The sequence below is a fragment of the Thermobia domestica genome, chromosome 13 (genome assembly GCF_964235325.1).
Source record: "Thermobia domestica chromosome 13, izTheDome1.hap1.1, whole genome shotgun sequence".
NCBI lineage: Eukaryota > Metazoa > Arthropoda > Insecta > Zygentoma > Lepismatidae > Thermobia > Thermobia domestica.
The window spans coordinates 190716839-190740650 of record NC_137466.1 but is presented as its reverse complement, the minus strand read 5'-3'; the positions used below and the strand labels follow the sequence as shown (position 1 = coordinate 190740650).

Genomic DNA, 23812 nt, shown 5'->3' with positions numbered 1-23812 from the left:
GATCTTCCTTTGTGAATATCGCAAATCGTTTCATGCGCGTCAAACTTGTCAACAACGCGTTTGATTGTTTGGCGGGTTGGTGGTTCAGTACCAAACTCCCCTCTCCACTTACGCTAAACTTCGATGGCATTCCCAAACCTGATAAAACACTTCACAACGTATTTACGCTGCTCAACGTTAAGCATACACCTGCCATTTTCTTATCTCACTAACCGTGCTGACAGTTACGACATCTGTTGTGCGGGAAACCGTACTATAACATAATTTTAACTGAAAACAATTGACAATGCTGACATCTGTTGGTCTAAAAACCATACTGCAACATACTTAAATTTCAGAGCAATTGTCAATGCCAGTCCAGTATCCTAATACAGGATGGCAAAGAGTGTATATATTTTTCTGGCGGACGCTGTATAACGAAAGCCACCCCGATCACTGCATTTTTCAGGCTTATTATCCATATATCTTTCACTTTTTTAAAAAAAAATCTTTAATTTGTATAGTAAACAATTTCAGTAATATCACAATTTTCGTATTTCTCATCAAGAATTAAATACCCTGACAGAAAGTAACTTCGTGATTCCTGCTCAAATTATGCTATAACATCATCTCTGTGGTGTGTTCATTCATTCACTTTAAAGAAAAAAATGCATGAAGAAATTTTAAAAGAATAAAAACATGAATGATAAAAGTGAGTAATTAAAGAAAAGAATGACTAGTAATGGGTTTCGTGATTGAAAAAAAAAAAGCAACTTTTTATTGACTTTAGTAAATCCGTATTATAAGCAAAGCCGTGTTTACACATGAGACAACATGGGTCGTGGTGGGCCGGTGCGGAGACTTTTCTCAGACAAGCCTAGACAGAACACTTATACACAAAGTACGCATAAAACATACTTTTTTTTTCAGTTATACGTTTGCTGTACGTTAAGTGCAAAAACTACAGGATTTACACAACTAACATACGTTTTTACGTACACGACATACGGTTTATTTTCTCAGTGCAATACGAAATAAATTCTGTAACATAAAATCAATACTAGGGGCACCAAAAGATTTTTTGCAAGGTTGGGGTGATGGGACAGGGATACACAAGACCGAGACACAAGAATAGTCACGAATACACTTGTGCAACAATTATTTACGCGCATCTGTAAAAATTCTGTAGTACTACAACATTATATTAGATCTATAGTGTATAAGCAAATCAGTTTTCGACGTGTATTTCGAAGAAGTGTTCCTCCTTTGAAAATCCAGAGGTGGTCAATTTGCCCCCTTGCCCCACACCCTGCATGCAGCCATAATTCGACACTATATTCAATTATTTCGTTTCAAATCATCAATAGAATGATGTATTCGTTTATTTATAGATGTCCTCAAGAGACTGCTATATTTTCTTAGATATGATTACGTGGGAAGGAAATAATAGCATTATGCAGAGATGCCTAGAGGCAGCGTTTAAATTAACAAGTTGTGTGCGGCGGAGTCTTTGGGGTTAGAGAAACTTCATGTCGCTCCTCAGATCCTTTTGTGTTATATCCCCCTTGTCTCCAGTAGGCAACGCCCATTTCCCTGGTTCTGTGTTTACCAAGGTCGTAATTAACAAAACAAAAGCATTAATTACTTCATCCCAGATGACTCCAAGGTTCTTCTCGTGTATTATTGCGATGACAAATTTTCGGCAGAATACGTTGAAAGCATTTAGTTGAATTAGTATTGAGTCTAGCGAATTCCGGTGTTTCTATATTATTGTTAATTTCCTTTATGTATAATGTGCTGTACCTTATTTGTATTTATAACTATTTTAGATGTCCAAACTATAATGTGTACAGTCTTGTTTTTAAAGAAATATCCACTTTGCTTTGAAAGGCTACTTTTTTGTTAACCGTATTTATTAAATTCTAATATTTTGGCTCTAAATTAAGAATTTAATTGTTCAAAGAAAATCTGCATTTGCTTGATTTAATTCCGACTGTGAGTAAAAAATATAGGAGTTTTCAACAGTGGCGGAAGTAAGGGGAAGGTAAAAACTGAGGTGTCAACCAGAACTCAGAATATGATAAGTACGGTATATCATGAGTTTACTATAAACTTTCAAAAATTTATAAATAACAGCTTAAATCATTTTTGTTACTAAAAAATACTTGGGGGGCTTAGGCCCCTCGGCATTGGGCTAGATCCGCCACTGGTTTTCAAAGAGAAGTAGGTTGTGTTGCCCACGAGAAGAGAAATTTGTCGAGTCTCGCGAGCACCACTAGTTCACCCAAGTCTTAGATCTTATACATTGCTATAGTGTTACATGATTCATAGCAAAAACTAAGAAAACACTTATAAAGTGATTGTGATTGTACGAACACAATAGGAGAGCATTTATTAATGTTTCAAGATATGCGAATCATTACACAATACATTTCAATAATAAATATGTTATAATAATGTTGTAATATCACACCTTTCATGAAGGATCTCTCCAGTGTTTCTTCCAGACCTGTTTTTGGGGAAGCACTGCCCCCCTCCCCCCCGGAGCTCTGAGAGTGCCCTCCCGGAGCAGACCAAAACAATACGTCTATAATATAATAATAAATAGAATAGTATCAGTAGTGCCTCCCCGGAATACTAAGTGTGCCCCCCGGAACATTGTTTCTGAAAGGAACACTGTTCGTGACGCGGAAGGATTCTGATAACTTCTAGATAAATTAGAACATCATGTTAAAATCAGAACATAAATTTAGTACATAAATTTACAAACCGAGACGAGACGAGAATTCAGCGAAAATTTACAAGACTAAATTTTATTTCTTGTTTCGTCTCGTTGGCAACACTGGAGGTAGGTAGGCAAGTATTTATGAACAATACTGTTTATAAGTATGGGAATATTATAGAACAAATGTGTTCGAGTGTCCTATCGTTTATTCACAGTTATAAGAACAAAATCGGTAAGAAAAAGCTAGATATTGTTGTATGAATTCAGCGTTTCAAGAATAAATTCTATGCTCATCCTTACCCCCTCTACTAAAACCGGAAGTTACAGATATCTACCACTTCCGGTTTCAATATTGGTACCCAGAGAACAGAAACTGTAAGATATAGCAAAACAGGAAACTCTTTTTAATGGAGTTTATTTTAAAGCTATTTTAAGTTGCTAATTTGCTCTTCTTCTCACTAAGTTGTTTAAATACGAAAGCGAAACGCTGTTGCTTCTAAATTGCAATATTTGATATCAGTTACAAAATCCGATAAATAATATGTCGCTTGCTATGAATCGACAGTTGCGGCACCACGTGGCACGACTTTAAACGATCTAGCTGCTATTTCGCAAATACTTCGTATATAGATGGGTAAAGGGTGGGAATGTGCTTGCACTTGTGGCACCGTAGCGGCAAGATAAGAACTGCGTGATTCCACCCAAGCTCACCGTGATACAACCAGTGCCTATCCGGTTCTATATGGGGTAGGTATTCTGATAGACTCCCTAGGAATTTCTTTTTTCTGACATAAATTAATTTTAGAATACATGACTGGGTATTAGAAGAATTTCTTTCGGGCATTCAAGTTACTCGTATGAAGTTTGTTGATTATTTCGTGCACGGTACTCAAACATGGGTACTTAAGATAGAACTTTTTTGTAATTTATCCGAGCACACACACACACACACACACACACACACACACACTATATATATATATATATATATATATATATATATATAGTGTGTGTGTGTGTGTGTGTGTGTGTGTTTCAAAAGGCCCCATGCCATTCAGAGTTACAACAAAATGTAAAAGAGGAAACCGTCTCCAAACATGAGGTTTCAATCTAAAGTGAAAATTTTCTTTTTTAAATCGGACGAGCCGTTTGGGCTGTACATTCTTTATGCGCCCAATGTTAAATGAAAATGCAACGTTGCCACTTACCTGGACCCACAACATAAGTGAATGAAGTTATTGTGAGTTACCATATGTCAGGGAATTTTTGAGGCACCATATATATAGCCAGACATGTTTCAAAATTAATCGGTACCAGCGAAACGAACGCACCATTAGTATTTAAAGGAGTGCCTATCCCTATATCTCAACTTTCTTTTTGCAGTTCGTTTCACAGATAAGGGAGGATGGTAAAACATGGATATTTAGATAGACCGCATACTAAAGCCTGTGACAAACATCTTGGCATTTCAGATAAACGAATAAAACGCAAGCTCTGACGCGATGTTGCGGAGTGCTAAGGAGTGTGGCTATGGCTAAGCATACGAACTATAGCGCGATCAGGTGGCAGAGGATAGACGTGGATGTGTACAAAATAAACGTGGCAATACCGCTGGCCTCTCATTTGCTAGCAGCATTTAAAGGGAACTTGGAGCGCCGCCTTCAAATGCCAAGATGTTTGTCACGCCGTTTAGTTCCTGTGTAATTCCTTAAATTGCTTGGGATAGGTCCTATAGTTTTTAAGCCAGGGCGTTTTGAAACATGATTTTTCGAATTTTCGGCGGTTCATAACTCTGAAAGGAGACGTTTTTCGACCCATGTTTATTAGAACTTTTTTCTTTCGTTTCGTATAAGAAATCACCTTCCAAAGTTTTTCGGTGTTGTTACCTTCCATCCTATACATTGGACCTATATTTATCTAAAGAAATAATTGACAGTTTCAAGAAGAGGGTGAAGGTTGTCATCCCCTGTCCACCCATAGCTACGGGCATGAATTTGCTGTTCTTTAACTTGGTCTAAAGAAGTTTACCTTACAAAGTGTAGTGACAATTTTGTGCACCTTGTGTGCAGAAAATAGCTATCATACTTGATGGCCAATTTGTAGAAATATCACTGTGGTATTACCTATTGTGTATTATTTATTCTCTGTAGCAAAAGGTCCCAGTTGTAAAGGAGACGACAACTTTTAGGAATCTGTGTTTTTAAAAGGAAACTATCTCTTGACATGACTTCTAAAGTCACAAGAAAAGAAGGCATTCCATCCAAATTTACTCTTTATTTGTTGTAAACGGAATCATGGTTGGATGGTCGCTGTCTTTTTTGTGTGTTTTGTTGGGATTGGGGGAAGAGATGTTATGTATAGTTCTGAAAGCAGAAGTGAATGTGTCGTCCCCATAGCAGTTGTATAGAAGAGTATATAATTGAACGCGCTTTTTCTCTTCTTTTCTTTCGCACGCATTTTGTACTTCCTTTTTACAGAAATTTCCTTTTCTTTCTTTCTTTCTTTCTTTCTTTCTTTCTTTCTTTCTTTCTTTCTCTCTCTCTCTCTCTCTCTCTCTCTCTCTCACTGGTGACTTATAGTGTGATACATTTATTTAATGAATGAAGAAAGTGCCGGAGCGATCATCATAGTTGCTGGGGCGAACAGAACGGGCGGGCGTCTTTCAGAACCAAAAAACATTTTGTCACGTTATCCCCATTTATACTTTTCCTTCTTTCGTGGTTTCTTCTCCTTTTTCCTTGTGGAATTCAATTTTTTTTAAATCGTTGTTGTATTTGTTGTGATGTCAGATTCGGCAATTGATCGCCCAATAGAGTCAGGACTGTTTGATGTATTCTGGTATTTCACATATATATAAAAAATATATATATTCCTGTGGTATTATTTTTTGCACGACCAATATTTAATGAAGAATTCCTTTGTGGTTTCGCGGTTAGCGTGCGCGCCTTTGACGTGGGAGACCCGGGTTCGATTCCCGGTGACAGCTCATGTGGTTCGGATTCCATGTTAATCAGTAGGTCCCATCTCATATAGCCTCGCTGCTGAAAGGGACGGTAAACTCAAAATCAACTTAATATTTAATGAAGGGCATCTTAAAAAAAAACTTCCTATCCCATCCCATCTTGAAGGCCTGAGCCTCTCCAACGTCATTTGTCAGCGACCGGCGAGCATGTGGTCAGCGCGCTGCGATGTCCTGCCACTAACCAGACCACTAACCAGTGGCCTAGTGGCTCTCACGTCTTTCATCCACATGACAGTCCAGTTTGCCTTACGACGCTGGGTGGACGCCGAAAATTGGGAAGCATCGGCCCGGAATCGAACTGGAGTCCACGTGGACGTGAGTCCAACGCTCTAACCAAATAGATTATAGTTGATTGATTGATTTTTTGAGTGTAACGTCCCTTTCAGCAGCGAGGCTATATGAGACGGGACCTACTGATTGACGTGGAACCCGAACCATATGACAATAGATTAGTGTCCCCTAATGAAGAGCATTGAGTGAGTAAATATTTCATTACATTCTTTAATACTGTAGCCGTTCGGACCAGAGAGAGAAGGAGCATATTCCCTTCTAACCAATGTTCAGATGTTCTTGCAAAATCTTATTTAATAACACACAATTTTACTGCGTTTTTTGCTTATCTTAAACTAATACGTTTTTAGTATTTTCTCTTTTCCTCTAATTCCAGGATCTGCATGCACACTGTTATGAAAATCCATCCCCACTTGTCTAATTGCAAGCGCGCATGGCTTTGGCGCATGGGGTCCTGTAGTCGATTCCCGGTGGGAGAACCTTAAAATTTGAATGCATTACTATGGTTCGCATTCCACATTTAACTGTATGTATACATCTCATATAGCCACTATGCTGAAAAGGGATGCTGAAATCCAACTATTATGCAAAGAACATTATAGAAATATTTGAAACGAAATCGAATTATTTTGCAGACGCATTCTTAAAGAATATTAGTATAATTTTAAAATGTTTGGGAGTTTTGGAAGGTTCCGTTTTTGTATCTATCGACCAGCCATCATTGATGTTTTCTTTTAGATTTTTCTAGTACTAGGAGAATGGTGAGTTGATTCGTTTAAATATTTAGGCCCTTGGCAACTTTCTCCCCCAAAATTACGTCTCATTATTCAATGATAACATTTCTAGTGCAGAATGATTCTATAGGTATTACGATAATAGAAAATAAATTGAACGTAAATACAGGGCCGTAACTTGTGGATCGCAGGGGGGGGGGAACTGCCCCTCCAGGGAAGCTCTCCGCCGTTCGAGGGAGCCCCATTTTAAGACAAAATTTTCTCACTCCATATACGATACAAACATGAAATTATAAATGAAGCACCAAACAGGCTCACTACATTGCATAAACAAAACAGCACACAAAAGGTAAATAAAACAAAAATGAGTTGTGGGCTCATTTCAGTAAAAATTGTCGACAATTAGGGGTTCTAGAAATAATATTTATTCGTATGGCTTTGATATTTGTCAATATTGTCCTCTTAATTAATTTTTCATGTATGGAATGGATCCAGGGACGTAACTAACGGCCCCGCAGACCTTGCCATGCGGGAGAACCCATAAGAGAAAGAGGTAAAGACGGGGCTCAAGAATTAGAAATCAACTTTTTCTAGGGGCCCAAATACGCATATTAATGCTTGCCCCTCCCACCCCCCGAAAAATATCTAAGTTACGGCGCTGCATAAATATCAAGAAATACCTTGAAACATAGATCTCTGGAAATATCTTGCATACATTACTAATATTTATCTTCAAAGATGTGTAATTCGTATTGCCAAAGTTTCTGATAATCTCTTTCGTGTAAGAAACCTCCTGGGATTTATCTTGTTGATCAAATGGATCAAATGTCCGTGGTCCTTGGTTTGACTCTTAAGTTTTGATACTAAGCCTCGAATTGAAAAAAAAAAAAGGTTGCAGGATGGATTAGATAGCCCTTCTCCCTGATCTAGAGGCTAGCGCGTGCTCCTTTGGTGCAGCGGGTCCCGGGTTCAATTCCTGGGAGGAATTTTAATTGTCCTCGATATTTCTGTATTCGTCGAGTCAGATAGTCCTGAACAGTTGAAAGATATAAAATAAAAATCAAGAATTAAAAAAGGAGTGCTCACTTCTGGTGCGAGGGTTCTCTGTTTCGACTCCAGGCGATGTTTGTGGTAGACAACATCATGTCCAGGGTTTTCTCAAAATTCAGCCGTTTCCTCCCATATTGTCATTCCACCAATTCATTCATTAGCATTCACTTTTGTAAAGCATTCGTCTCCCTTAACTTACGGGGCATAATTGTCTGATGTAAACTAGAAATTTAATTGAAATTCATTCGGATAAACATCCCTACTATTATTGGTTTGGATTCTACTAAGGTTCAAGCCTCATGTAGCCTCAAGTCGGTGATGAAGTCAATCCAAAATCCGCAAAACAAATTATTGTGGTCAATTTGTCTACTATTGCTAGGGTGTCGTTTTAATACCATTTTTTAAAGGGTAAAGAGTTAGGGATCCAAAGGAAATACTGTTTTCATCACTTTCATTCTGCGATGTTGAGAATTATATTCCTAATCTTAGCCATTAGGGAGTTACGCCCTCTTTTTGGCACAGCTCTTATTAAACACTAACTTGTCTAGTGTATCATAAATATCTAATAACTAATTGTGAAAACTTCCATTAGTTATAACCATTTGATATGAGCAAACCTTTAATCAGTATATTTGACATTATACCAAGTAGGGAACAACATATATTATTCCTGTAATCCTTCATGCAGGACCATACACAAGAATGTATCTTGGGGGAGGAGGTCCAAGTTCAATATGAGGATAAATTATAATAAACTTATAAAATCACCACTAAAATTAGCCTAAATTAACAGAAGTTGAGATTTCAGGGGAGTGGTCCAGACTCCTAGGATTCACCACCTGCGTGCGTCCCTACTCCCACGAAAATAATTTTGCAAACGTATGAATATTCTGACAACATTTACATGAGTAAAAGTTCTCTCATCTGTTTTTTTTCTACTGCACGTAGAAACAACAGACGGCAGGACGTCTATTGATACAAAAGTTGTCAAAAAAGTTCATTCTAGATATTTACGATATGGGGTTAAAATATCACGCCAACAACGGTACGAGTCAACTTGGGTTGTTTAAACACCATCATTTTCTACAATGTGGAGACAGTATAATTTTAACGTCTCATTATCATTATTATAATTATAAGTTTCTGTCAACAGATATGGTATTGCAAGTAGAGGCCTTTCACAAAATACAGACTTCTTGTGATCTCTTTGTAGTGATGTAACGTGATTATGTAGGAGTTATCTATTTTAATACTGACAATCTATTGTGGTTTCCCTCCTTGTGAGACAATTTCTTCTTATGTCCTGTAAGAAGTTCGTTGCCCTATTTTTAATTTCTCCTATATTCCCTTCTTCTATTCCCGATACTTCCTTGTTGGTTTCCTGTTGCATGCAGTTTATTAAGGTTTTTGGTTTGCCAAAACGTATATAAAATAGCCTGTTTGTGATAGAAGTGTTCCATCTAGCAAAAGTGTTAGAAATCATCCATTTTCGGGTTTAACGTTATAGAGCACTTCGGTAATAGATAGTGAGAAGTGGTTTCCTGCAGTAGAATAACCATTCCAAGAAATACATTTCATCTCCATCCCTAATTCTCTACTAAAACCGGAAGTGATCGGTATGTAGATCAATATGGCGTAATCCTAATAACACAACAATCTTATAAGGCCCACTAGCGTAATCCTAATAACATTACAATCTTATAAGGCCCACTAGCGTAATCCTAATAACACAACAATCTTATAAGGCCCACTAGCGTAATCCTAATAACATTACAATCTTATAAGGCCTACTAGCGTAATCCTAATAACACAACAATCTTATAAGGCCCACTAGCGTAATCCTAATAACATTACAATCTTATAAGGCCTACTAGCGTAATCCTAATAACACAACAACCTTATAAGGCCCACAAGCGTAATCCTAATAACATTACAATCTTATAAGGCCTACTAGCGTAATCCTAATAACACAACAATCTTATAAGGCAACTAGCGTGAGCCTAATAAAAAAGGACAGAAGAATGTTTCTCGTCGTCTGGTAGCATAAGAACAAGAAAAATTGATGACCGACTGTTCCGTATGTTTTCAACCGTTTAAAATTGTTGAATCTATTATAAAACAAGTGCGAACACTTGGCAGTTTGTAACTGTCGTTAAAAGTCCAAGCAAGAAAAGAAATAAAGCAAAAACTGAAGAAATGGGTTTGTGGGGTGTTTCTTTCTTGAAGATTGAATAGAAGCCAACATAAACAGCTGATAGGCCTCGCAGCTGACGTAACAAGGAACAAATCTTGAATAAGAAAGAAAAGAAACGAGAAGAAAAAGCGAGAAAAACAAAGATTATAACAAAAAGTATAAGAAACGAACGAGCGAAGACAAAACACGACTGACTGGAAAATGTCTTTCTGATGCGAACTTTTCAAATAATTTATTACAGATGCAGACTTTTTCGCTTTCTTTTTTTTAACCATTCCTTTTGTTTTCAACAAGTATGCAAACAGACTTCACACGCATTGTTTCTTTTTAATCCAGTATTTAAAAATGTCTTTCAATGATTCGAGAGTGTGTGCGTGAACTTATTTTCGTATTTCTCACATTCAGTGGCGGCTACAGAGTTTTACAAGAGGGTATCTTATCGGGAGTGGCAAACAAACAAAATTTTCGTGACGGGCGACAAGATGAGGCAACTCTTCGACTTGAAGTACGAGACATTTTTCGAGTCGAATTATCACTTTCCTTACATCTTTTCGAGAAAAACAGCCTCAGCCCGTGTCTTGTAAGAGACAATCCAATTTAGAACGCTTGTTGGTCTTTTAGAGTAAGAGTATCAAGCGAAAGAAGTAGCTACAACGCTTGTTTTACTTTTTTTTTTTTCATTTTCAGTTGTTGATTTATTATTTTTTTTAGGTTAATTGGGGCTTATGTACTAGGGATGGCCACATTTTTCGGAAAAACGGAAACCGGAAAATTGAAAACGGAAGACGGAAAATTTTCTGGAAAACGGAAGACGGAAAATTTTCCGGAAAAACGGAAGACGGAAAATTTCCCGGAAAATCGAAAGACGAAAAATTTTTCGGAAAAACGGAAGACGGAAAATTTTCCGGAGAAACGGAAGACGGAAAATTTTCCGGAAAAGCGGAAACGGAAAATTTTCCGGAAAATAGAAACACGGAAAATTTTCCGAAAAAAGGAAAACTCTTTTTCCGGAAATGGCCATCCCTATTATACACACGAACATTTTCCCCGAAACTCTAAACCAAAAATTAAATATGGGCCATATAGTACATGCAAACATTTCTTTGAGATGCTATGCCTAGAAATAATAACTGGGTTCATACATGCGGACATTTCTCCGAAGTTCTATGTCAAAAGTAATGATGGGTCTTTTACACGCGGAATTTTTCCCGAAATTCCATGCCAAAATTAAACATAGGCTTATACACGCAAGTATTTCCCTGAGATTCCATGCCAAAAATTATACATGCGAATATTTTTCTAAGATTCTATGCAAAAATTAAACATGGAGCTTATACACGCAAACATTTCCCTGAAATTTCATGCCAAAAATTGAACGTGGTTTTATACACATGAATATTTCCTGAAATTCTATGCCAAAAGTTAGACACGGAATATTTCTCGAAAATTCTTTATACCAAAAATTGAACATTAAGCTTATATACGCGAACCTTTCCCTGGAATTCTATGTGACTTATACACGCAAAAATACGATATACGATATTAATTAAGATCTAGGTAGGTGGTTAGAAACAATCCTGAATAAGTTGGTTTCGTAGGTTATGGTGTCCATTGACGTTCTTTTGTTTCAGCGCATGTTCCTTAAATGTTAGAGTTAGTTCCCCCTGGAGCTTTAAGATAAAAGAAAGTTCCAATTATTATAATGTTATTGACCTTAATACAACTTAACATTAAGATCAAGTGGAATTGTAATGCCCAAACGTTTCCTATGAGCATTATAAAACGGCTTATAATTATCCCGCCTTGTTGTTAACGGAATAACTCCTGATTAATGCTATAAAAAGCGTAGCAAAGCAGGGGTAAATAGCTTGAAAAGAATTCTTCCAGTCTTCTCTATGTGTGAACGAATCAACGAACTAAGTTGTATGTATGTTAATGCGAGAACCATCTGCTTGCTGCTAGGTCAGCAGCTGCGTTGTATATATATATATATCCATACTATATACATTCATATAAACGCATACAAAATGCTTCCGCATCGCGGAAGCGATTATTAAACATTCTCTAATAGTTCTCAGAAGTCATCTAAATTTTCTGCAATATTACCTCAGATGACGGAATTACGTAATGGGTGGGGATGTTCAAATGTCACTTTCAAATTTAATTGGGTTTTCTTTTATTATACCATTTAGAAAGGAAACGTTCTGATGATTCTTCTCTTTCCTTGCGGAGTTTAGGGTACAGTCCTGTTAAAAAATTTGTGACTATTACACGTATCAATGTAAAAGATTTTGCAGTTGCCATAGATACCATCGAAACAAAGGAAAACTCAGTTTCGTCTTTCCAAAATTTCCAATAATAATAATAATAATAATAATAATAATAATAATAATAATAATAATAATAATAATAATAATAATAATAATAATAATAATAATAATAATAATAATAATAAAGTGGGTTTCATTTCGCATTGCGAAACTACCGTAAATTGACTTCCAAAAACATAAGACTCAATATCGAAACTTTAATTGAAACCACAAATCTCGGCCTACCATGTACGGTTTAAATAGAGAGAATGTCAAAATGGAGCCTGTTCCTCGGACACTGAATTTATATCATAAAACAGTTTCTGCTCTGAAACCGGAAGTGATACAGTAGAAGATTTTTACTATCTCGGATTTCAATAAGATAAGATTAAATCCATTCTTGGGATTTTGAAATCCATCTCAATAAACCGTTTTTTGCTCTTTGCGATCAATGTTGAAATCGGCAATGTTCTATGCGATCAATGTTGAAATCGGCAATGTTCTATGCGATCAATGTTGAAATCGGCAATTTTCTATGCGATCAATGTTGAAATCGGCAATGCTCTATGCGACCAATGCTGCAATCAACCGTTTTCAGTTTTAATAGTGAGATGACAAAAGTGAAAATTGACCTATGGATGAGTCAAGTAATTTCGTTACTTCCAGTCTCAAACCAAGGTGCAAGGTTCCAAAACTCACATTTTTCAGTTCCAAACAGTGGTAAAACAGTGCTGACGCCGAAAATAGTAGACTGTGCCACTTGAGTTTGAATAGAGAGACAAGGCCGGAGTTGGAACGTATTCTTAGGATGCCGAATCCATAGCAAGGGAATATTTTTCGCTATCTGTCACTGTGATTGCTCTATGATGAATCCAATTGAAACAGATAACTTTTAGATTTTCAACACTTTCGGTTTTAATAGGGTGTTAAAAGAGCAGATGAAACGTATTATTCCCGGAACAATTCATATAAGAAGACAGTTCCTCACTATTTATAACCTTTTTCAATGTTAAAACCGGAAATGATAGGTTTTCTTCTTTAACCCTCTATTAAAACCGGAGGTAACCACTTTTGGTTTAGTGGAGGCTTAAAGAGGGAAATAAAATATATTATTGGGACATCAGATCCATATACATAAAAACTTTTCAACCTTTCTGTCCGTGATTCATCGCATCGGGTCATGCAATGTTGTACCATTGTTCGGCGGTCCAGTGACGATGCACACGTGCCCGTTTCAGTCATAATCGACGATGCCATACGTTTAACACTGGTACACGTGTAGAAAATCGCCTGAAGAGACCCACATCTAACAGTGTATGGTGAACAGTGTACTCTGACACACTTGTTCTTTCTCCATTGTTAAAGTCTGCTGTTAAATTGTGCTTCAATTTACATCCTAGCATGTTTTACCAACTTCGATAATCTACGACGCGCAACATCTTTAATGAGATGTAACCGCCCCACACCTTATCATTTGAAGCTAGTTTCACCATTCTTTTCTCACCTTTGGAAGACACTAATCACGGCAGCTCGTGAACACCTGACAGATGGCGTTGTTTCCGAGATGCTTACTTCCAGACGTCTGGCCATCACAATCTGGCCCTAATCAAATTCTGATATTTCGCTGGTTTTCCACATTCTATGCACAAACAGTACACTGATTCATCGAGTGAAAGTCCCTGTTACAGTCTGCCGAGCAGTTCTGCTGTACCCCGTGCCTCTTACATCAACTTAACGACTTCATGTAACGGATAGTCATAATGTTTTGCCTGGTCAGTGTATGTTTAAAAAAATAACGTTGAAGAATGTGAGGTTAACTCAAGTTAGCCCCACAATAAAATATCTTGCCCCATCCGTTTCTTAGTGGTCTGACTACAGGCTTGGTTTTAAGGTGTTATTGGATAAATATAATTAAAAAAAAAAAAAAAAATTGTTTGCACTTTGGCATTGATGTAAAGACATACTGACATGCAGGCACGTACGTAGGAACTTATTTTGGGATGAGTCCAAAGCTTGTTTTAGAGGGGGTCCAAATTTCAAATTTATTATGCGGATAAATTATAATAAAATTTGTAAAACTATCCCTAAAATTAGACTAAATTTACAGAAAAGTCGGGATTTCAGTAGAGTTGACCCCCTAGGATCCTTCTTGCTTACGTCCCTGGTGACGTATATATAAAGCAAAAACGAAACTGATGTGTAACAAAACGAACATGTACCCGAAACTGATTTGTTACAAAAAATACTTATTGAAAAAATAAAGTGTAAAAAGTAACTGGACCGCGTTTCTGGACCGGTAAGAGTGCATCGAACGCAATCTAGTGGCTCAGATCTCGCTTGGAAGACTGTAAGATCTCGTCCTATAGAACCTTGGTGCTGACGAAGGACTTGAATAAATACAGATCAACCTTTCTAAAATTCAATCAAGCTCTGTTAAAAAATTAAGAGTACATTTTTTTTCTCAAAGATTATTTACATGACCTATTGCCAGTTTCACCCCCTTCCCGTGAGTTTAACATTCCCAGCGTTGAGTGGTCTTCATTTTCCTGAATTTATGCGTTGATGTGTTGCCAAGGGCAAAGCAGAGTGTCCATCCAACCATCTGATTGGAAGGTAATTTCACGTTCCAATGTCATTTTCAGGTTCACTGATGCCAACTGGAATATATCCAGAGAACTGAAACGCGCAAGTCTCCATTTATATGAGGATATGAGTATGGGTTGTTTGTTTTTTGGGGGTGAAAACAAAATAATTACTAAAATGATTTATCTATTTCGCCCGAGACTTGACTTTAATCTAAAACTCATTTTCAGGTAATTATAACAGACTAGATACTGTACACTACTTATTTTTTTATTATTATTTTTTTACAATCCTTATTTTTTCACCGTATTTCTTTTTAAATATAAAATAATAAATTATATTTTAATTTCTTCGTAAGGAAGGAAATTGTACGTTAGTACAGTGCAAAAATAAATAAATAAAAATAAATAAATAAATAAGTGTCAAAACAACACAAAATGACTATCATTTTACCGTGTTACTTGTGTGTTAATTTAACATCAATTTTTTTTTCATGCAAGAACCCATAGAAGGGAATACCTTCTCTTGGGTGTGGAGTTAAGCGTATGAGGGAATAAAGGATAAATTGGAAGGGCAGAGAGGTTTTATTTAATTTATTTGGTATCTTTATTCATCAATTGATTAGTAATCATTCATCGTACGTTCATTATTTATCAAGATGTACTGTATGTAAGATGGGATGAAAGATGCAGTGTAAATTAGACGCCACAACACAGTGATTCTAGTTAATTTGACAGGTGAAGGGTTATCTTCTTGTGCCGGACCGACTCGACACATAATGAGAGACATTATGGTGCCCTTGTTTTAACACCAAAGACATCGCTTTCCGAGTATATCAGAAGTAACTAGTAATTGTAAGTGAGAATTTGAATTCGATTATATTGTTTGCAATGAGCAAAGCTTTACCCAGCATATTTGACATTAATGCCAAGTAATAAATAACGTGCTATGTTTTGCTGTAATTGGTCACGAAAATAGTTTTGTAAGCCTATGAATTGTCTGACAACGTTACATGAGTAGCAGTTCTACCATCTGTTGTTCTTATTTGTGTTTCTTATGTGATTTTCTTTGCAGAGTACTTGGCTAGTTGAGACAAGGTAACCAAGAAAGTTCTGTCGCTTTTTCACCCACCACCTTCTGGAAAATCATGGATTCCATCCCGGTTGAACTTGATAGGCCGTGAAGCGAAGAACGCATCAAGTGCATTTTGCACCTCTACTAGAGATTTGAACTGGCGTCCTCTAAGGTGATTGTTCAAGGAATGAAACAGGTGATAATAGCACGGTGCAATGTCCGGGGAGTGTGGCGGCTGAAATAGTGTTGTTTCCCGTCCAAGGCATAGAATGGTGTCCCTGGTAATCCTAGCCACGTTGTGCTTAGCGTTTTCCTGTAACAGGAGGTCCCTTTGCGATTCAGAGGTGTTGGCTCCAGAGTTTTGAGTTTTTCTTGGACACGGCTCAACTGCTGTCAGTGCATAGTCGCAGTGATGCTCTGACAGGCTGGTATCAGTTTCTGATACATGAGCCGCGAGCAGTCCACCAAACACCCAATACGGCCTTCTTCTGTTGTAGTGCTGGTTTCGGCTGTTTTGAAACCGGTTCATGGGGTCCTAACCAATGACGATGGCACCGTGGAGCTTCGTACGGAACCCACTTCTCATCACGTGTCAACAGCCTGTCTAGGAATGGCTCCTTCCTCAGACGAGATAGTAAAGAAACACAGGTGTCTGCTCGCGTTTCCTTCTGGCCTGGAGGCAGATCATGTGGGCCTCATCGACCCAACTTGTAGTTCTTCCCAAGTTGATGGAGGTGCTGCTGAATGGTTTCTCCACTCACACTGAATCGTAGCCCCAGTTCCTCACATATGTGGCCATTGTTCGCATCAATTGCTGCCTGTAGATCTTCGTTTTGTACATGTGTTGGTCTTCCGGCACGTGGTGCGTCTTCGAGTGTTTCGTCACCGTCCTTAAACTTGTTATACCACCGTTGGACTGTTCGCGTAGTCACGACACCCTCACCAAAGGCCTGGCATATCTTCCGTTATGATGCAGCAGCGTTTGACTCCATTTTGAACTTGTACAGCATTCATGCCCTTATGACGCTCTGTGGAGATCTCATGTTCACTCTGTTCTTACGCAAGTTCACGGTGTAACTGAACTGCCACAACCAGGTAGTATGTTGTTTATACCCACAGCAACAACTGTCCTTCGCCTTATCTCCATTCGCCTTCAATTCACGGTGTGAGGGCCAACTGAACACAGACCTCCACGAAAAGCGACAGAACTTTCTTGGTTACTTTTATAACACTCTAAAATGGTAGTCTTTTATGTTTTAACACCTCATTTTTTGCAGATTACTTGGCTAGTTGAGCCATAGTGAGTAGCACCTGTTTCTGTATATCTTTTTTTTAGCGTTGGGAGGGGGAGAATATCCAAGTTTGTCAGGTGACTAACAAGACACCAATGAGGATTTTAATACAATTACATTGCTTCAAATAAACATGGGAGCGGGTCCTGTCACTTCCCACTTGTCAACATTGGCTCTGATGCATAAAATATTACTTAGTTGGATTTTAGAGTTAAACGTTCATTAACAGCACCAAAACTATATGAGGTGTGAAGTTCCATATTAGCATAGGATCCGAGCCACATCGCCTACCACCGAAAATCGAACCCGTACTATGATAAGTGTCTTTTTTTTTAATGTACTTTGTAACAGAAATTTCTATTCGTGACATGCAGTCATAATATTTTAAAATACAGAGATCTTTTCGATAGCTCGAATTTTATTATAACTCTGATTTCCCCTTCCCCGAAATCAAATTATATTTAATAACAAAAAATACATTTGACAAATTTTAAAAAATCAAGAGCGATATACAGTACAGGTCATTCCTTTATAGTATGCTTTGCTGGTTAGAAATGTTCCAACGTAGCAATTTTGCAGTTCCCTCTCCGGCTCTCTCTCTCTACCATACTTTTTCGCTGTCCTGAATTAAAAGAATTGCGTATTTGTGCTTTAAAGAAATGCTGATTATACCTTATTATTTATTTTATTTTTTTTTTAAATGCTGAATACATGTTAAGAATGTAGTGTATTTCTGTCAGCACATTAATACATTTATTGTTACTTTATTTAAGATGTCAATGAACTTTCTTTAGGCATAGTTCCTTGTTTCCTTTCAATATGACGGTCATTTCAAAGCTCAAACCAAATCCAACCCATTTTTTCGATTTATTGAGAATTCACTCTATAATCCTTGACCATTTCTTTCAAAATAAGATTTTTTTTAAATGTCAAAAACTGTTAATTTATAATGGTTTATTATACTTTCAGGTTAGCTCTTATCAAGAGGTAAAAAGGCGACTGGAGCTGGACGTATTTTTCACCTGTAAGTACCTTAAATAAAATAAACAGTATTAGTAAATACAACTCATAAAGTTAGCAATATAGGAGTAAAAATTAAAAGGGTGATTCCATTCCTGACAGATGTCCGGGTAATACAGAGTTAGGGCTCCACATTTTGATCCAGTATGGTTTGGCCTAATCTTCGTCCCGCCTAACCAAGAGCAGCTATGCAGAACAGCCGGCTCCTGGGCCAGTTCCGGCCTATTTAATCCCTTCATACTGCCCGCCTGACCCGTTATTGAAAATGTACTGGACTGATTTTTTTCCCTGGATAAGTGATGCCTACCTTGAAAATATTCTCTGCGTTGGAACATACAATGTACTGTACCACCGAACCCAAAACATAAAGGGACAAGTTTGCCATTAAAATGATAAATCAATAAACTTTTCTGCCTTTCTTTAGTAAGTAAATGTGTTTGTTACCGTTATAAAGTTTTTGCGTCCCTGTAATATTAGTGTACAGTTGTACGATAAGTTAGTTTTTCCATTGAATACGTAAGGACCTCGATGCCAGTAAATCCTCTGTGATTGGCCCACACCCTAATATCTTATAGCCAAGTTAATAGTTGTCGTTACCTGTGCTGCCTTCTGCCCAACATCAATAGATGTCTTTAGCGTGCAGGCAATTTCCAGACGAGCCTAACACTTATTAATACAACCAATTATCTTAATAATTTATAGAATATGGTCTTCGTCATTACATGGTTAGTGACACCACTCTTGGTACAGGAAACTCGGATGCAGCTCTTCATGAGGGCGCATCGTGTTTGGAGCCCAAGGATACCTCATTTTTAATCGAATTAAAAAAAGAGAGAGGCTCTCAGTTTGACATCTATATGTGTATGCATGTATGCGCGTATCAAGCTTGCCAACCATACAATAATTTATCTTGATATACGATAATTTAAGCCATAATGGTATATATAATAATGCCTTAGCGATAATAGGTGAATCTACAATAATTTTAGAACGAACATTTTTTGGCAGTTTTTGAATGCGCAAATAAACTAGATGTGCAGTAAATAATTATAAAATATACACACACAGGTTTTTAACAGTCCTTTCCGCTAAAAGAAATCAATAATGATTCGAGAATTGGCATATGCCAACCCTACATCTATTCTTTAAATTCAGTTACGTTCACGAGTGGGTGAAAATATTCTTGTTGTTCAGAGCAGGCCCGTATCCACGGGGGTCTAGAGGGGCCGGCTCCCCCTAAACTTTTGCTGGTCCCCTGTAAAATTTTCATGGTAGGCTTGAAAATGAACTATAATATGGTGATGGATTATAATATGGTTCGATCTTCCCCCTAACTTCTACCGCCCCCCCTAAATTTTTGGGCTGGCTACCGGCCTGGTTCAGAGTAGTGCCAGTAAGATTTTTTTTTTAATGTTGAGAACAGTGACGCCGTTTTGGAGTTCGAGACTGAAGATTACTAGATAACTTTGTTAAATATTGTTGTTATTATTAGTATTATACTTGTTTCTAGAATACGAAAATCGATTATTTTGTTCTCCGAGGGTGGCAACTCTGGCATGTATGCTCGCGATTATATCGAGAACCATTGGTCATATTTCGATGCGAGTTTTCACTAGTCGAATAAGCTGTTACCAAGAAAGTTTCTTAAGTATACAGTAAAATATTTGAGAAAATTTAATAATTAATTAGTTAATTAAAAATAATTAAATACGTAATTCTTGCAACGCTTCATGAAATAACTTATCCTAGAATATGCTGCAACCAGAAATTCAGCAAAATAAGGTGGGTTACTTATAACACAGGATTAAGAAGCCTTTCTAGACAACTTTGTCCGCATGTTGTAACACTGTTTGGTGGTGGATGTTTAGGTCATTGGAGATATTGTGTCTGATCGACTTTTCCCAGAATATCATCCACTTTATCTGTAATTGGTTACCCACTGCGAGGAATATCTTGGGCATCGGAGTTTGCAGAACGAAAGCGACTGAACCATCTATTTCGCTGTTGCTTTTGATAACGTATCTTGCTCATAAAAGGTTTCTTTACGAGTCTGCGCGCTCTGCGGAATCATTTGCGCCTTTTTCAAAATAAAATTGTAAAATATAGCACTGTTTGGAGGAAAGTTCGATCATTTTCGCAGCACAATATCTTTTCGCAAATGATTGTTCACTTGTCTTCATGGCGCTATACCTTATGGTTGATTATATCTGAGAATTCCAAATCTTTTAGTAAACACATCTACTAGCTTCAACTATCAGTTGTCAAATGATGTTAGGTTGTAACTCATATACCGTGAGATTTGGTAAGCTAACGCCATCTCGTGCGAAAAAAAATGGCTCACAGTTTTTTTTAGACTACCTAATACTTTGATGCTGTTCTCAATAATGAATGAGTTATGTCCATAATAGGTTCTTACTTGTAATAAAAGATATTCTAGCAATTTTGATAGTTATCGCACGTTTGTTCACGCATATTTCGTAGGGAGACTCATTTTATAGGAAGCTTGTGTCCTACTTTTAGTTAAAAGTATATATTTAACTAAACTACTAGGGTAGTGAAAAAACGGGAAAATTAAAAAAAAAAAATTTAGAAGGAAAAAGGAGGAGGAGACGTGAATACACTTATATTACGATGTTAACAAAGTCAATTTGTTAGCCATGCATTTAAGCCTGCCATTTGAATGACGTCAATGCCCCTTTGTTTACTGCAAAATCCTGATTGGCGATTTAAAATACATACACCACAATAAAATAGAAGTATGGTTTAAGACTTTATTGTGCAAATAAACGATTATTGTTTAAATATACTAATTTCATATCATTTGTTAAATCCGGGATTGGAAAAAAAAATGAAAATGAAATCTTTAAGTTTTACGTTCCACAGTTATGGCGACTAGGTTAAAGGATACGGTGATGATTGGAAATGAATGAAATGATGGAATGAAGAAAGTGGGAGAAAACAGGAGAACCCCCAAGAAAACCGACGCACGCGGTGTTGATTTACCACGAAGCTCACTTGGCGCGAGCTGGAATCGAACCAAGGCCCCCCATGCACTAGAGATGAACGCTTTACCACTGAGCCACCGCGGTCCTGAAATCCAGGATTGACTACTTAACAGTTTCTATTATATTTTGTGTCTTTCTTTCGTAAGTTGTGGACTTGTGAACGTTGTTCGTTTTCTGTGAAACCAAGCACGAATGGGCCAATGAAGATAGTTTTCACTGTTTTGTCGTTCTTAATCACTTCCTCTTATAAACTTATTGCACGGTTCCCATCACACATCTCCGCCGCTGATGCCTGTAATATATTTCGCTTCAAGGAGACAAATCTGTTGATTGACAGTCCAGTTGTTCGTGCTAATCGAATCAAAGACTTTATAAAGGTTCGTGCCAGGAGCATTCAGAGAATGATTGACTCACGAAAGTTTTGCCGTAGATGCACTTTTGTTTTGAAAACTCTTTTGATTTTTTTTTCTTAGTTACTACTTTATCTTTGTGCAAAAAGAAGTTAGTTCATTTTCGTGTGAACGTTTGGTAATATAAAATTTAAAATGAATGAAAAAAAAAAGTGACTAAGTTGTTTTCTCTATTTTTCGTGTTGCTTTTTTTTATGCTTTTAATGAAAAAGAAACTGCATTCATCTAGTGATCGCATGCGTTTTGTTAGAGGTAAGAGACCTTCAAGATATCTCACGCGATGGATGAGTAGACAATTTTATCGACCTCATGCGCGATAGCTTGAAACTTGTCTGTTGCATCCCACGTACAGAATTTCTTCTTTAAGTAAATGTGTTTATATGCAGAGCACATATTCCTTGGAATTAAATTAGTCTCGATCTGCTCATCCTGCAAAATAATTTTCATACATACAGTCCTCTTTGTTGTAGGTATGACTAATATTAATGTCTTACTCAGTGGCGTACGCAAAGGGGTAGTTTTTTCCAGATTTTAACCTTCATTCTTTTCAACAAGATAATATGAAACAGCAAATATTTAGCACATTAGGGTATTATGTAGTAGGAGAATAACCGTTCTTCATACGGGGAGAATACATTTCATTTTGGACATAATGAGCTGAATTTGGATTTAAACAGCGCCTTAGCGATCCCCAAAGCCCAAAACCCAAAACTATGGATTCAACACTAAAATCAGTCATTTTCGAATATATATATATATATATATATATATATATATATATATATATATATATATATATATATATTCCCCTCCCCCAAGTTGCGTGGCTGAAGTTGGATTTAAACAGCATCGGAAGTGTCACTGTAAATTCTCAACGACCCCGAAAACTATGGATTCGGCACCAATTTCAGACATTTTCCATCATTTTATAGGCCTATATCTCCCGCATCTCTTCTCCAAGTTGCGGGGGTTAATTTGTATTTAAACGGTATCGGAAGTATCACTGTTCATCTCAGCGACCCCAAAAACTATGGATTCGACACTAATAGCACTCATTTTCGATATATATATTTAAAAATCGCGCGTGTCCTTAAACGATTTGAAAGTGGAGCTTGAATATCCCCCCCCCCCTTGATGAAACTGTTTATATCTCATTGGTTTTGCTGGTGTATATGTTGAATGTTCAAAATTATTAGGTTCAGCAAAAATTTAGAAGTGTGTGTAAATAGAAACTCTTAGATTACATGCTAATTACCTACAACTCACTTACCCTAGGTTCCTTAGCTTTGAATTTTAGTTTTCAGTGTTTGTCCAAAACTGAAGTTATGAAGTTGAATCCAGTACAGACTACCATGCAAGTTCACTTTCACAGTATAAACCACTCGCTACCACACTATCTGCAAGAAAGAGTTGTTGGAGTTACCAGACCATACCATCGGCTCTAGACCACGCCACAAATCATAGCTCTCTTAGCCAAGATATGAAATTAATGGAGCAGGGTAGGATAGCCACTGCTTCTTGCTTGGATCAAAAGGGATGGGAAAGATTAAGTAAGAATAAATGAGCTGGAATAGAGGAGAGGTTGAGCATTAGGATTTGGAACATAATCATGGCTTCATTACAGAGATAAATTAATATCCCCTCATTATCCGGTGCTCTTACCTTATACAGCACCAAGGAGTCAGACCTTTCACTTAGGGTTACCAAGTCCATGACACATTTAAATTATTGAATTGCCTGTAAACACTTTACATCATCTGAGTAATTCAGCATATAATATACATTTTTGACTTGACTCATACTGTTACCCTGCTTTGGTATGCATTTCTTGTGTACATCAAAATTTAACTCTTAGTGACAGAAAGTCCAAGCGTCCTACGGATAGTATACACAGACATTTTGAAACTGAATAGTTTATCGTACTTCCAGCAGAACGAAATTGAATTTTTACTTCCTTCTTACTTGCACAACATTTGTTTGCTTTGATTTGATCTTCAATGTAGCGTTCCTTTCAGCAGCGAGGCTATATGAGTCGTGGATTTTCAGCTTAACGTAGGATCCCAACCATATGAGCTCCCACTGAGAATCGAACCCAGGTCTCCTTCGTAACTAGCTACGAGTTAG

The 23812-nt window shown here is 37.2% G+C and overlaps 1 protein-coding gene across 3 annotated transcripts in view; it reads left to right on the top strand.

Moving 5' to 3' along the window:
- LOC145668879 (transmembrane protein 198) overlaps nt 1–23812 on the top strand; it is a 335961-nt gene that overhangs the window by 139677 nt on the left and 172472 nt on the right. For all 3 annotated transcript variants that reach the window (XR_014128114.1, XM_081737137.1, XM_081737138.1), the window contains exon 3: nt 18223–18277. The gene's annotated coding sequence lies outside the window, so the exon portion shown is untranslated. The remainder of the gene's footprint in view (nt 1–18222; nt 18278–23812) is intronic.